This window comes from Bombus flavifrons, chromosome 13, assembly GCF_040668555.2.
Source record: "Bombus flavifrons isolate JBK064 chromosome 13, iyBomFlav1_principal, whole genome shotgun sequence".
Taxonomy (NCBI): Eukaryota; Metazoa; Arthropoda; class Insecta; order Hymenoptera; family Apidae; genus Bombus; species Bombus flavifrons.
Window position 1 is genome coordinate 11,179,748 of NC_138454.1, and position 14,935 is coordinate 11,194,682.

The 14,935-nt window shown below is 36.4% G+C and overlaps 1 protein-coding gene across 2 annotated transcripts in view; it reads right to left on the reverse strand.

Moving 5' to 3' along the window:
- LOC138186508 (neural cell adhesion molecule 1) overlaps positions 1-14,935 on the reverse strand; it is a 209,646-nt gene that overhangs the window by 165,822 nt on the left and 28,889 nt on the right. The gene's annotated exons all lie outside the window — the stretch shown is intronic.

The following is a 14,935-nucleotide window of genomic DNA, read 5'->3' on the forward strand; positions in this document are numbered from 1 at the left end:
TTCCTCGCGCGTTCTCCACCACGCACTACGCGTTGAGATCATTATGATTTAGTGGCGGCGGGGCTAATGAGCCGCCATCGTCGTAATCGCCGCAGTACAGGGCATGCAATATCTTCGAAGGATCGACAAGGTGACGCGAATTCGCGCCGGCTGAACGACAGCTTGTATATATGGAATTTGAACGGTGTTCTCGTTCGTTTTTAATAAAGCTGGTAATATACCGTTGCCGCGAGAACGTCTTCGAGAGCCGTGTTCCGACTAAATCATTTTCGAGACAGGTTTTTATTAGTAAAGGAACTAACGCCGAACGCGAGGTGTTGAAATTCTTGAAAATTGCCGCGTTATATAAGATCCGGGGCGAGCCGACCTCTTCGCTTATTCCACTCTAAACGCTTGCGAAATTAATATGTTTTATAGGTCGATGACGACCGTAATTCTCTCATCTCGCAATATCATGCGAATTGGTTAATATTCATGGTGTTTTAGGGTCAGATTGCTTTGGAGAATCTTCGACAAATCAGATTTTCTCCCATAAAATATTTATGCCGGCATACCGAGAAATACGGTTATGAGGATTTTAGGTGTTTTATCTGCGTTGCTTGCGTTTGAAATTTCTCTCGGAATACAAGGTTTTTATTTATTAACTTCTCCGAGATTCCGGCCGTATAAAATATCTATATGCGTACTATCGGATCTTTCCTCGTAATTGATTTTAAAAATCACGCGACTGCCATTCAATTTCTAATTTATTCGGATCGATCGATAAATCTTGTTACGACCTAGTACTACTATTCGTGTTTGTCTTTATAAACATGGAGTAGAGAATTATTAGTTTCCATTAATCTCTGTCAGTCTCCGCCAAGTCATTGTAAAGGCAAGATATTGTGCAGTGATGATACAGTGATATGACCCTTAGTTTCATTGTCACTGATAATACAAATTCGCCACTATTTACACGTTTCTGCTTCTTCGGTACTTCTGTATCTACCTGTATCTCTATACAAATTGTTTTTCGTTCCTTGACGACTGTTATTTCGAAATATGTACCTAACCGTATAGCTTTACTACTTTCTTATCACTTGCTCTTTTTATGTAACGATTAATCATCGTACTTTGAAGAAATTCCATTTACGATGATATACATCGATATGGATATTGCGTCACGCCTCTTTTGTAAAAGTCTTCGAATTCTTCGTCAGAACGAAAGCTTGTTGCATCTTTTACGATCTCGAAATCATTTAATCTTTCACGTCTGAACAAGTTGTCGAAAGCTCGAAAAAGTCCCAAAAGTAGAACGTTTTAATTTGGAACAATTAAGAAACATTTTTAATTTAGTACGTGTTAAATAGATATTAGCGATACAATGAACTCAAGCGTAAGACTCTACGTCTAGCGAAATTCGTACTTGCTAAATTTACTGGATAGGCACTTCACTCGTTTACGTTCTATAAAGGCGCTGCTCCTCTTTCTAAAATTCTCATTCATCATACAGTACTTTCTTGTAAAAAGACTCAGCCTCGTATAGATATGCGTTCCTGCACGTGCACGCGCCACTACCACCCAGGAGCTTCACTGTCTACACGCATTCCTCAAATTCATAGCTTTTATATATTGCACATAGTTCCTAAAATTCTTCCATTCTCGAAATATATTAAATAATCAAATGATAAATCGTTGTGTAAATTAATTGTCTATATGTATCGTATCGTGAGACATACATAATGCGAAGAATTTTTAGAAACATACGAATGCAAGCAGTACGTGGAAATTTGCAAAACTCACAGGAACAATGGAATAAACACGTATTTCATTAAGCAACTTATTAAAGTGACTCATAAAATAGAAGCGTATAATCTATAACTTGTACCTTTTCAATTTACTAGTACTATTAATTAATTAATCAATTTTTGTACAAGAGGATCCTACTCAATGGCCTTTGAATCAACGTTCATAAAAGCTTCCACTATCGACTTTTGGTATCGAAACTGCTTCAATCTTGAATACGGTATGTGAATTAAAAGAAAGGAAACTTTCATTCGGAGGAATTTTGATTTGACCCAGACATTCTACAACTTGACTGCGATCATAACGCACATTAAACGTATTAACTAACTGTGTGTAACTGTGTGTATAATCATTACAAAGTTCCTTTCATAAAATGGCTACGTTTCTAGGTATATGATACTCGTCCTTGTGAACAGTGGTTACTTTAAGAGTTTCAATTCAAAATTACTTCACGCCAACAAACGAGCTCCTAATTTTATAACTCTGTGATAAGCATTATCGTTGAGAATCCGTTCGAAAGTTAATGTGTTCGATACAGAAAATACGTTTCAGCAGCGTGGCCGATGGTAACTTTAAATGCTCCGTTTACAGATTTAAGCGCGGCCAAGTCGGAACGAGGTTAATGAGCATCACGAAACATATGTTTCGATTGGAACACTGAAGGGTTCAGAGGGGGTAGGACGCTTATTTGCGTCATAAACATGTTCATGAAAACTGATAGTTCGTGCATAGGTGGTGCACGCGCGAGATAACACCCCTCGAAACTTCATGACTACGAGAACTCTCTGCGATCACGATAAATTCCGGCTTTCGTGTTTCCGTCGCTATCGGGAATCGCCTGCAAATCACTTCCTAATCCTCATCGAGTAGGTATCTGTGAAGGTATCTTTCCCAAATCCCCTTTGAACGTTTGAGAACATTCCCGGCTTAGTTATGTGTATCGTTGTTTTCCTACCGTTCGCGATCTGTAACGCTAGGTAGGGTGAAATTTTTCTTCTTGGGAATTCACGTGAAACCATTTCATTGCTCTTTGATAACATTATCGAACGATTAAATGAGTATGCGTATAGTACGTCTTGCAGATGAATTATGAACATCGAGAAAGATGCTTCACTTCTACAGATAGAATAATAAAATGAGATATTACGTACACGTTAATTGGAAGATATTTTGTTAAAATTAAAAAGATACGGTAGATATAAATTCTGGTTTGGACATTAAGAGATGAAAAGAGGATATCTGAACTGAAGAGCTGTCATACGAAAGAAAAAAAAAAAATTAGGTGTTAGAGCGAAGCAAATTAGATAGGAATTTTCTCCTTGCTTATTTTTGTGTTAATCGTCACTGATGATCATTGCGGTCATTAGCGAGAAGGATTAATACTGTAAAATAGCGTCTGAAATACTGCCTTCAACACTTTCTCACTTTCTTAATAGTACAAGTTGTTGTAATTATCCGAGCATTATGTCCTCACTGCCCAAAAAGCAGGCTTATAAAAACAATAATTTCAAGAACAGATACATGCAGGTAGTATTGTATACAAGATATTTCAAGCTACGTATATAAACTCAAATTATATATATATATATATATATATATATATATATATGTGTGATTTTGAATGAATCGATAAAACGATATAAAAATATTTACTTCGAACATTTTTGTATATTTTTTACAATTAAAGAGAAATAATATATATAATTAAAAAAAGGGTAATACTATTAATTAGAACATAAGAAATCAACAAGAATACCTAGATATATCAGGTCTGTAAATATGAAACCGGAATTTGCCTATAGATGGCCCTAGCTGATAATGTAGTTATCACTAAACTGCGTCATTGATGCCAAAAGTCTTTGTTGACATCTCACAAACACTTTCGACTCAGAACAATACAAGTTTCATACAACAGCATAGTTTGTAATAGCGTTGAACGTGTCAAATTTTGTGCCTGGAAACTACGATTTACGGACAGCATTGATTTTCTGTTACCATTTGAAGAAAACTGCTGCAGAATCGCATCGAATGCTTGTCGAAGCTTACGGTGAGCATGCTCTTGGTAAATCACAGTGCTTTGAGTGGTTTAAAAAATTCAGAAGTGGCAATTTTGACGCGAGGAACGAAGAACGTGGAAGACCACCGAAAAAGACCACCGAGCTGTTAAAACCTGGCGAAACCGTTAATACCGAGCGCTACCGACAACAAATGATCGATTTGAATCAAGCTTTGCGTAAAAAACGACCAGAATATCAAAAAAGGTAACACAAAGTAATTTTGCTTCGTGATAATGCACCATCGCATACAGCAAAACCAGTCAAGGAACGTTCGAAGCGTTCAGTTAGGAAATACCTTCGCACGCGGCTTACTCACCAGACTTGACTCCGTCCGATTACTATTTATTTGCATCGATGGGACACGCACTTTCTGACCAGCACTTCGCTTCTTACGAAAATATACGAAAATGGCTCGATGACTGGTTTGCCTCAAAAGAGCGACAGTTTTTTTGGCGTGGCATCCACCAATTGCCAGACAGGTGGGAAAAATGTTTAGCTAGCGATGGGCAATACTTCGAATAAAATATTTTTAATCATTTTCATACAATAAACGTGTATTTTCTATACAAAAATTCCGGTTTCATATTTACATACCTGGTATATAGCAAAATCTATCATAGGATTTTAAGGACTTAAAACGACGTTATGATTTACGATTAATTAAGCAATGACCTATCGAAAGAAGATTTATAGTTCAGTTTGCTAGTAGTGGAACAAATTGAACTGCGATATGCCTGTAACTGTCTAAAACGAAGCAGCCTCGATTAAGGTTTTATTGTAAGCATCGCACCTTAACCCTGAGGTTAAGTGAATATATCCTCGAGACATTTATCTCGAGAACAGGTTTTAATCTTTGAAAGACATGAACAAATCATCGTAACTTTAAATCGTATCGCAACTTTGTACGTTCATGATTAAAATGATATTATCCATGAAACCATTTCTTCCATGACAAATGGATAAACGACGAGTTTAATATCACGTATATAATTATATAAGTCTAATTACAACAATTTCAGTTTTTCATCGGTGCATAGACAACCGTGGTCTACAAATAACTTCATCCACAACAGAAAACATATTTTCAATCTCTTATTGCGTTTATTTTAATTTCCGTCGCTTTATCCGAACTTTCACTTTAATTTTGTTTCTATGGGTTGTTTCTTCCTAACGACCGAGTCCCTGATAATGTGATAATGCTTTCTCGTATCGCATGTATCGTATGCATCGTTAATTTAAGCGCATATCAGAATCAGAGAAATCTCGAACGACTTTAAATCTCAGTCACTGCAGTGAAAACTAATCGTGTGGCTCGCACGCTATCGAATTTAACGTACTTTTTAAAAAGTCTCGATGCCTGGCGAGATCGAATTGTAATCAGAGACTACGATCGATGTGTGCCCGTGAGCAGATCAACGTGTCAGGATCAACAATAATTTATCTACATCGAGATAGCTGTACTGTGCGCGCGTTCTCTCACTTGCGTTTTTAATTTGCGAACTGAGGCCGGTGTTCAGTTTCAATTTCCCTTCAAATTGGAAAATTGTTTTCTCCTTGCTGGCGAGAAGCGGAGAATTACCGTGAGTCACAAAATTATTGGCAACGACAGGAATAGAAAAATGAAAAATGGAAAATAAAAAGATCATACCGGCAAACTTTTACATCTTTTATTCGTTTGAAAACTGTTTCAAATAGGCTTTGGACTGTCGAAAATATAAAATATAACATTGATTATATTTATAATTATATTAATTATTACGGCGTGAAAAAATTATAGTTGAATTATCGAGACGATCTCTGAAAGTATAAACCATAGATTTAAATCCTCTAAAAGGTAAATTGAAGCAAAATACTACGAAGATTTCAAACATTTTTTATTCATGTAAAAATACGTATTCAAAGCAGAAAGATATCTGGACAACAAAAATTAATTTCATTACGTTCGAAATTCACAGAATAAGTTCCGATCGGTTTTACAGTAACAAAAAAGAAAACAAAACAGAGACAATAAAAGAAGCAGATGTGAAAGGAAAAAGTTATCGAAAGCTTGATCTTTTCTTCGATGCTTCCAGTCGAAATTTTCTTACAATACTAAATCGAATACCAAAATTGTTTGCACACGAAGGATACAACCTCTCGAGAAACATTTCATACAACAACAATAAACTTAATCCTATGTTATCAAGCAACCAATTCAGATATGGAATAAATATTACGTATTTGAAAGTACAAAACGAACATGAGAATCGTGCTTTAAAAAAGCGTTTACTGGTGAGAAGATATTAATCGAGAAAACGGTGTACCATAACGACTATAACCGATAACGTTGATCCATTACCTAACAGGTTTAAGAGAACTTGTTGATGGATTATCCCGCTAACCATTACTAATTTATTTTATTATGCAGAACTCACAAGTTGCAGTACCGCCAAAAATCAATTTATCATAAGCATTAGAACGTTTGTATATCCTATGTTAATTCATAGATTATACTACGATGTATTAGGTATTTAAAAAGGAAAGAGGAGAAGATTAGAAAAGGGAAATAGAAAGCCGAAAGAAGACTAAATTACTATAATTAAATGAAAACAAATCATTCCTGTCGCAACGAATAGGAAATTGTTAACTGTGCACTGTATTTACATTGGAAGACTGTACAAAATTTCGTCGAAACTATTTCGCAAAATTAAAAAATTTTATTTCATATTTTCTGGAGAATAAAGAGAAGAATTTTTATTCGTAAAATTATTTATCAGTTTTATAAATATCGAACTAACGATTCGCACGACTTAATAGAAAGTTCCATGACCAAAATGTATTATCACGTTGTTCAAGCGTTCTTTTATGTATCTTACACATAATGAAAGTCCGATTCGTCAATGTTTTACCAGATTATATCCAATCGCCGTATCGGTGAGTACGCAAAATATTTTAAATTGTTGGAAACGTACACTCGTTGCCATAAGTTCACCCGATTGAGATTGAGACTTATGCAAAGATAGACAAACATTATGGAAGTTTTAGATAAGTAAAACTATAATAATTCCGAATTTCAATTGAGAATTTAAATAAACTGCTCTTAAATAAATGTATCTAATCCGTACGAAACTTTTCGTTCGATCTATGACTCGTAATTAACGTTGCTCGCGTTTCTCTTGCGAATCTTACAAGGTTTTTACGTGATTATCTTACACGAATACAGATCATGATCGGTTGTATGAAACGAAACAGTGCCCCGATACTTATGAACGGGATTGTAGAAACGCATATACGCCAGTAACATGTCCCAACTTTAGCTATGATTATGTACTTACCAATGGCTCATTAATCTTGCAAAGGCGAGGTAGTTTCGTTATGCTACTGATTGACAATGATTATTCATTATGTAGAATCCATTAGCTTTCCTACAAAGTTTTAATCCTTGGATTAAACTCACTACAATACACGAACACATTAATCAATGTTATTTCATTACTATATAATAGTCAAAGATTAATGTCATTGCAGGAAATTTGAAATACCGTGTATTTTCCCAAGGAAGGAAGAGAAAATACGCCGTGGAAGTTTCCAGAAAAATTGGCGCTTCAGACTATTGCTAGCTTCTCCATGCGTTTGATAATTATTTGGAATAAGGCACATCTCACTGATCACACAGTACGTGTTCTATCACATACGTAATATAATATAAGATCTGTTTATAAAATAATGTACAAATTCTTTGGAATTTAGAAAATATCCGGATGACAGAAGTTCTAGCGTAAAGAAAGACATGATTTAAGAGTTTGAAAAATTCTTGCCGTACTCGTGAAAAAAACTTTGATTCGGAGAAATATATTTCTTCAGACATGAAAAATTTCTTAATCTTATGCTTGGTATTCATACGTTGCTAATGGAGCAACTAATCGCGACATGATACACGAAGATTAACGTCGCTATTAAAAAAATAAAAGATATTCAAAGAAGACCTCCCCATTTTCTGTTCCCTAGTTCCCCAACTTAATATCCTATGAATATGCATTACTTAGGTGGCACCAAGCTATAAAATCATGACAAATTCCCTTTTCCAAATTATCATAAATATATCTTCATTAAGGAATTCGAAGATTAAGAATCCCAATGTATAATACGTATACTATGTGAAATATTCTGCAGTATAATTAGTTCAGGCTATTGATTCATGTATAATAGTTTTAAAAATATACGGAGATACGATCGTACATTTGGAAACTCTTCGTTCGTACAATAAGAATATGATTAATTATCCATTTTTAATGAATATGTGAAATAATTGAATTTGTAATACGATCCGATTATATTCCTTTTAAACCAGCAAAAATCTATATCGTATGAAAATAATTATCAGAGTACCAATCCTTAAAATTATGAATAAAGGGATAGAATGAGAAAAGTAAAAAATAGAAAAAGCATTATAATGTGTATAAAGCAAATACAAGGGGTATAATTAAATACCTTCTATGTTATCTGTTCTTAAAAATAAGAAAGAGATCTATCCTAAATGATACTAATAAACGCAATATTAATTATGCTTAATATTATATGGATCATATAGCATTAAGCTAGTTACACTGATGTATTCCAAAATTGAAAACTAGAGGAAAGAGATAATACTAGGAGTGTCATTTTACGAAGCATACCGTGGAATTTCAATTTCTGAAAGTCATTCTTATTAACAATTGGACGTTAATTGTATACATACTTATGGTAATGAAGTTGGGAAATTAAAAAGAAGGTGGAATTGATCGGTTTGACTTCTGAACCGCCCACATAAGATCTAGCACGCAATTCGAAGAAGTAATTAAAAGAAAAGTAGAAATTATTCGTACAACGATCGCATAATGGCACCAAAATTAACAACCCGAAAGTCCTCAAAAGTCTTATATTTACCTGTAAAGATAAACATGTTCGAACAAACTAGAAATCCCACACACGAAGCTTTTTCTCTCTTCGTGCGACCGTAATCTTCTTTCGAAACTGGCAAAGCATAAAGCATGCTTACACAAACAATCCGCGTAACGTACCGATTCAGTGGGGAAAGCATTAAAAAGTCGTTAAAAGCAGCCATGTTTCAGATTATCGGGGATAAAGCCACTTGAGCGCGGATTCGAAAGACTCCGATGCGCTGGTAATCGGTGACCACCATTCAAAACCTGCTGTTGGTGAATTGGTCAGAGTGTGTCTGGTACTAGTCCAGACCGCGTGCCAGATCAACGATATTTTACATCGAGCACAGAACCCGCTTTCATGGCATTCCCAGAGGATTGGAACCTGACACCACGTCATACATCATGGTACACCGTCGAACACCCAGGCTGTTAACCCGAAGCACAAGTTGGATACGATGTTGTATCGCAGGTTTTCCTGGTCTGATCTCCAACTTGTCGAATAAACTATGAAACCTGTCAGTCACATCCTTTCCTCGTTTACGATTAGTTTGTCGATTTCTCTTTTATCTTTATCTCGTGAACGAATTATCGTCTTCATCGATGGTCTTTATCGAGATGTCTGTGATTAAGCAACAGTGCTACTATGATTAATTGACGTTTCAACTCTTATTCTTATTTTGCGTATATAGGTTTCTCTTTTGTATTGAAATTTAGATGTAGCTGCCTGTAACAAGAAATATTCGATATACGAATCCCCTACATGGATCATCGATATATAAGTATTTCTCGATCATACGAGTAAACTGAATTCTTAATAGAATTATAAAATATCATTCTTCGAGATTAAGATATTCAATATCAACAATTAGGATGCTTTTTTCACTAGCTAATTAACGGTCGCCATTCGACATTAATACTATACTTTTCTCTCACATCTACGAACTAGATTTACGCAAAGATATCCACTTGAATAATATCTTCTGTTTCTTCTTGCACTACTTACAGCACTGAATCACAAAGCACAATTCCTTTTTCTGCCGGCAAATAAGAGAATGTTTGTTCGAAGAACCCACCTTTATTCAACTTCCACGTACTGAGACAAAACAACCCTTCCGATTCGATCATAAGCACGTTATGTTAAGCTCTTAACGAGGGCTTAATTCGCGTCAGCCAGGTAAGGCGTCGCCAGCATTGTCGTCGTTATGATCGAAATCGATCAGATAAATGGAATACGTTGTTCGGTGAGTTTGTTCCAGTCGAATGGGAGGGGTACTACGTTAAGTGGAGGGTGAGAAATACTAGATGGTCCGTAACAGTTAACGTTGGAGCAGAATGGTCAGGATGTAATGTAAAAGTGGGTGGAAGAGGACCGCGTAGAAATTTATGTTGGTGTTTACGCGGAGTGGTGTTACCGGTGAGGCTCGGAAGGAGAATAGTTATTACGATTACCGTGCCGAACACCGAGTTTCCATCCGGAAAACAAAAGATTTTACCTCTATCCCGTTTCTTCTTGATTTCTACGTGTACATATTGTTAAGGCTGATGCTGTTCGTGCAACTAGGTACTTAGCAAATAAATCAATCCTATTTTCCAACGTTAAATGTACTTAGCAGCAATAACGACAGCGAGTTAGTATAAAGTTTTAAGTTTTGTCGCTTCATCAAATTCAAAGTTTTCAAAGCTGAAGGGATTACCGCGATAAGGAGATAGATTTACTTTCTAGTAATCTGAGTAAATTCGACGAAAACCAACTGGATACCGATCAAGAACAAACCATTTTTATCAATTCGTTATAAATTCATAGCTATCTGATATTCGTGGTAACAAGCTTTTTGCATTACGTATGAAACCTTGAGAATCAAATCTGCACCTCCCTTTTTATTTTCCAAAGAAATTCCATGTTTAAGCACGATTTAAATCTGCCTTCTTATTGCTGCAAATCCTTCGATTGGCGAAAGATTTTTAAAAATCCATAAGTTTCGTAACGGATCAAGAATGCAATATTGTAACAATCTTTGAGATGTTTACGAAAGCGACGAAGACAAACATGGAATTCTTAAGTTATTTCTTTATAAAACGCGAGAAGTTGCGACTCGTTAAGTTTCTTTTCTATAATTTTTATTTGTTTTTTTACCGTATACTCTCTCGCGATTCTTCTTCTTGCCTGACCATTGTCCTCCATTTCCTCGGTTTTCTTCCCTTCGTGACTTCATTTCGTTCTTTCCTTCAATTTTCTTTTTCATCCAATAACGGCGCCATGAGACGCAAAAGTTCCCGGCAAGAAAAAATCTCGAGAGATTGCAGGTCATACGGCAAATCTAACGTATAATTCGCAATGCAAAAATAGACGAGCCCATATACTCTATTTATAATGTTAACATAATTTATGCGCTGTCTCTCGCGGAAGCACGAGCCACTAATGGGCGATGCATTAACCCCACTCGCGTATAAAAATCGCTTCAAGCGCAGGAAAATTATTCAGAATAGTCGTCCTAGCAAACTTGATTACGTTCAAACCCGTTCAATTAGACGTATAAGATATTTCGTTTTTTCGTTCCGTTTTGCGCGGACGCGTGCATTCGTACGAAAAAAATTCTAATTTCTAACAAACTGTATTTTCATCATAATCGTGTACATGAACGGCGAACTGATGCATCGATGCTGTACTGACGCGTTACTGACCATTCGGTTAAGTCTTGGTGATAAAGAGTGTGCGAAACATCTAAAGGAAGATTTCGTTGGATCTTGTTCATGTTTGTTTTTCGACGAGAACGAGACCCGTGGCAAAAGATCTGACGGGAGAATAAGAAAAAAGAAAAAAAAAACAGTTTTCGATTGCCGCGGTTGAAAAACGTGTTCGAGCAACGATAATGGGCGACAAGGACAACGCGTGCTACGAATATCAGGGGCGTTCGGGCGAACGGTTCGCATCTGCATTGCACCTGCACCAGTGTCATGGGAACCCATGGACGGGCCACGTATTATGCAGATGACTCGCGATTCAAGAAACGTAAGCGACGCACGGTCCTTTCGTTCGCGTCTCTCTGATTGGCGCGCAACGCTGCCAAAAAGGAGGCGGAGATCAGGACACGATCGACCATTGTGTGCAACGTACAATAACAAGTTCCGATACGTCGATGCAGTCCCAGTTGCTGGAAATTATATCATTTTTTATCGAATGGAAACATCTACGCGTGAATTCACGCAGCGAATTCGTGTAACCGAGCGTATTACGTATCGAAGCAGTGGCTCGTACGCTTCGATAAATTCGAGCTATGCGTTCTCGCGACAGAAGCTCCTTTGAGAAACGCGTTTCAGTGGTAAAGCCGCAAATTTCTTGTTACGAGCTCGAGAACGAACGAATTGGAAAAATTATTCGCCGAAAACGTTGATAATTTCTTGATAATTATTCAGGTTCGCCTAATTTTTCGAAAGCGTTCTAATTCGATTATCGCTATCTAATTATAGTTATGTAATTCGATGACGGTTTATTTCTTTCAACGATCAACGAGTACTTTAGTAGTAAACGAAAGGTACGAATTGATTTACACGAAAGACAAATATCTAAAAGTTTACAGAGAACAAAATCTAATTAAAAAGGATTTCCCGTTTAAGCCATTCCTCTTGACCGTTCTCGAAATATCCAGCATCTTTGAAGAAAAAGGATTAATAACGAACGAAGTTAGTCGCATTGGCGACTAAAAGATTTCAGAAGTATTGCAAAGCATCGGTGACGCACGAAGTCCTATTATTGCCGGAATCACCTTTACGCGGTGATTACCTTTACAGCGCGTTGCTCGACTTTCGTATTGAAAGGAACACATATGTAAGTCGACGGTATCTTATCGACGATGTATACGTTCATAATGAAAGCTCGAATCGCGAACGAGAAGACGACGAAACGAGTGTACGTGGCCGTTTCAAGAATAGGACAGCTCGCGATACATGTACTTGTAAAGTAGACAACATCCACTGGATCAACATAATAAAGGCAAGAAGAGAGCGTTGAAAGAAGCACGAGTGGAAATAGAGTAGAAAAAGGGTAGAGACAAGAGAAGGAACCTTTCGCTGAGAATTTGCTGCGGATACGGAGTTCACCGGTTGCTTCTAGGCCCCGCTTCTCTCGAGGCTTTCCTCTTAACGAGAAACGACTTGTCCTCGTTACCACGCTCAGAAAACACAGATGAAGGGAAAGGAAAGGGAGAAAGATGTTTCTTTTGAACCGAAGGATTCACAGAGCCCCAGGGAGAATTAGTCTCGTATAATGCGATGTCTTGCGAACATCGCTGCTGCCACCGCTCTGTCGCATTCAATTTTACAAACGAAAAAGACTTCGAATCAACGATTGACGTATAAATAAAAAAGCAGGTTAGCTAGGTCAAGAGTAACGCATACCATTAAATTCAAATTCATCTAATTCTTCCTTGTGCATACTCTTGCTATATCCTCGTAGAAGACGAAAGTACCGCAATGTTGAGGTTGACTGATAGAATATTAGAAAATATATTGAAATAAGTATAGTGTAAGTACAGATGTAGTGTATGCTGACTCTTTCGGTGTTACAATACAATAGAAAGTAATAGGGAACACGCTCATACATTTATAGCAAAGGACGTTACCAAAAAGTTAACCTTGGTGTGTAGTTCTAGCTGAAGGCTACGAGAAACAGCAATAGAAATCTCCTTATAGCTCTTTTGTTTCTAGACCTTGTAACCCAAAACAACATTTATATTCAAGGGCACAATAATACGGACCTCCCCTTGTTTTGAATTTTTGTTCCACTAAATTCTTTTCTCTTCGTAACAGCGGTCTCCAGGTCACGGATATACAAAAATAAGGATGTAGAGTTTTTCTTGAAGTAATTACTTCCACACGTAATAAACGTCATTTTTTTTTAAATAAATAATATTTATCGCGTACTTGTACCAGCTTATCTACTATATCGTGTTCTTTCCCCTTTTTTCTCTATCAATGGTTCTCGGATTGAAGACTTTAAAGATCGCGCGAACGAAACAGAGATTTAAGGACGAATTTAAAAAGGAATTCAAAAAGAAAGCATTGAGAAATATTAATGCCAGAAATGAATGTTACAAGGAGAATGCGCTTTCTGTTTGCTTTCTCGAGCATTTTCGATCTCGAACAAATGTAATGCAGAATAATACAGATACGAAAGTGTTGAAACTTCTTAACGACAGTAATCTACCATCTTCCCTCTCAGAGAATTATTTGCTCCGTTGCGAGGTGGAAAGTAAGAAGATTAAAACAATTGAATCTTGTAAATGTTCACTAATTATAGCAATAGCTTATGATGTTTGTTACGTGAATTGTTAAAGATAATCCGTAAATTCCTTACTATACATCATTTCTTTACTATACAAAAATTAACTATAAGTAATTTCCTTAAGAACATTAGTTTGTCTGTCAATTACGAATATACGTGAACACGAAAATACAGCGTAGAATGAAAATAATAGTTCACTGATGGAGCATATCTGTCGTTATCCTAGTAATAGTTCGTACTATGTTATTTGTGCCTGAACGGTATTATTCGCGACAAGAAAAAGATAAATTTGCTCGATTCGTATTCAATGAAGGTTCGAATGATTGAGGAATCACGTACAGCTACGTGCCCAGGCGTCAAAATGTTAACATTTGATGAATATGCCAATTGCGTTTAGCCAAGTGCTACGTATGCGCGAAAATATTACGGTATGATTATATTAACAACGCGATAACTCTGAGTATCGTAAGAAGAAAGAAGTAAATTCGTAATTCAGTGTCACACGCGTCTTATATATGGTGTATCTACGAGTACACCACCACTCAAAAGTTTGAGATTACTTATTCGATGAATAGGATGCTCGAATTTTTTAAGCATCAGATGCACATGCCCACGATATATGCGGGCATAAATTGGATTTAGTTTAGCGAATTCTTTTCGCGTGATTATTATCGCATACGTATTACTTCATTTCCATTATCGTTTATTTTTCATTTTAGCATAAACATTAGGTTTTATTCATATCGCAATTCATTTGCATCGTGAATATTGTCTCTTGTCGTACGAGAATTAAGTCGTTTTGATTATTAAATCAAATCGTGTTCGATTTTATACAAGGGATGAATCTCTTCTGCCTTGTACCACGATTTGCGGTGCACCCTGTATAGTAAAAGTATCAACATTTTGAT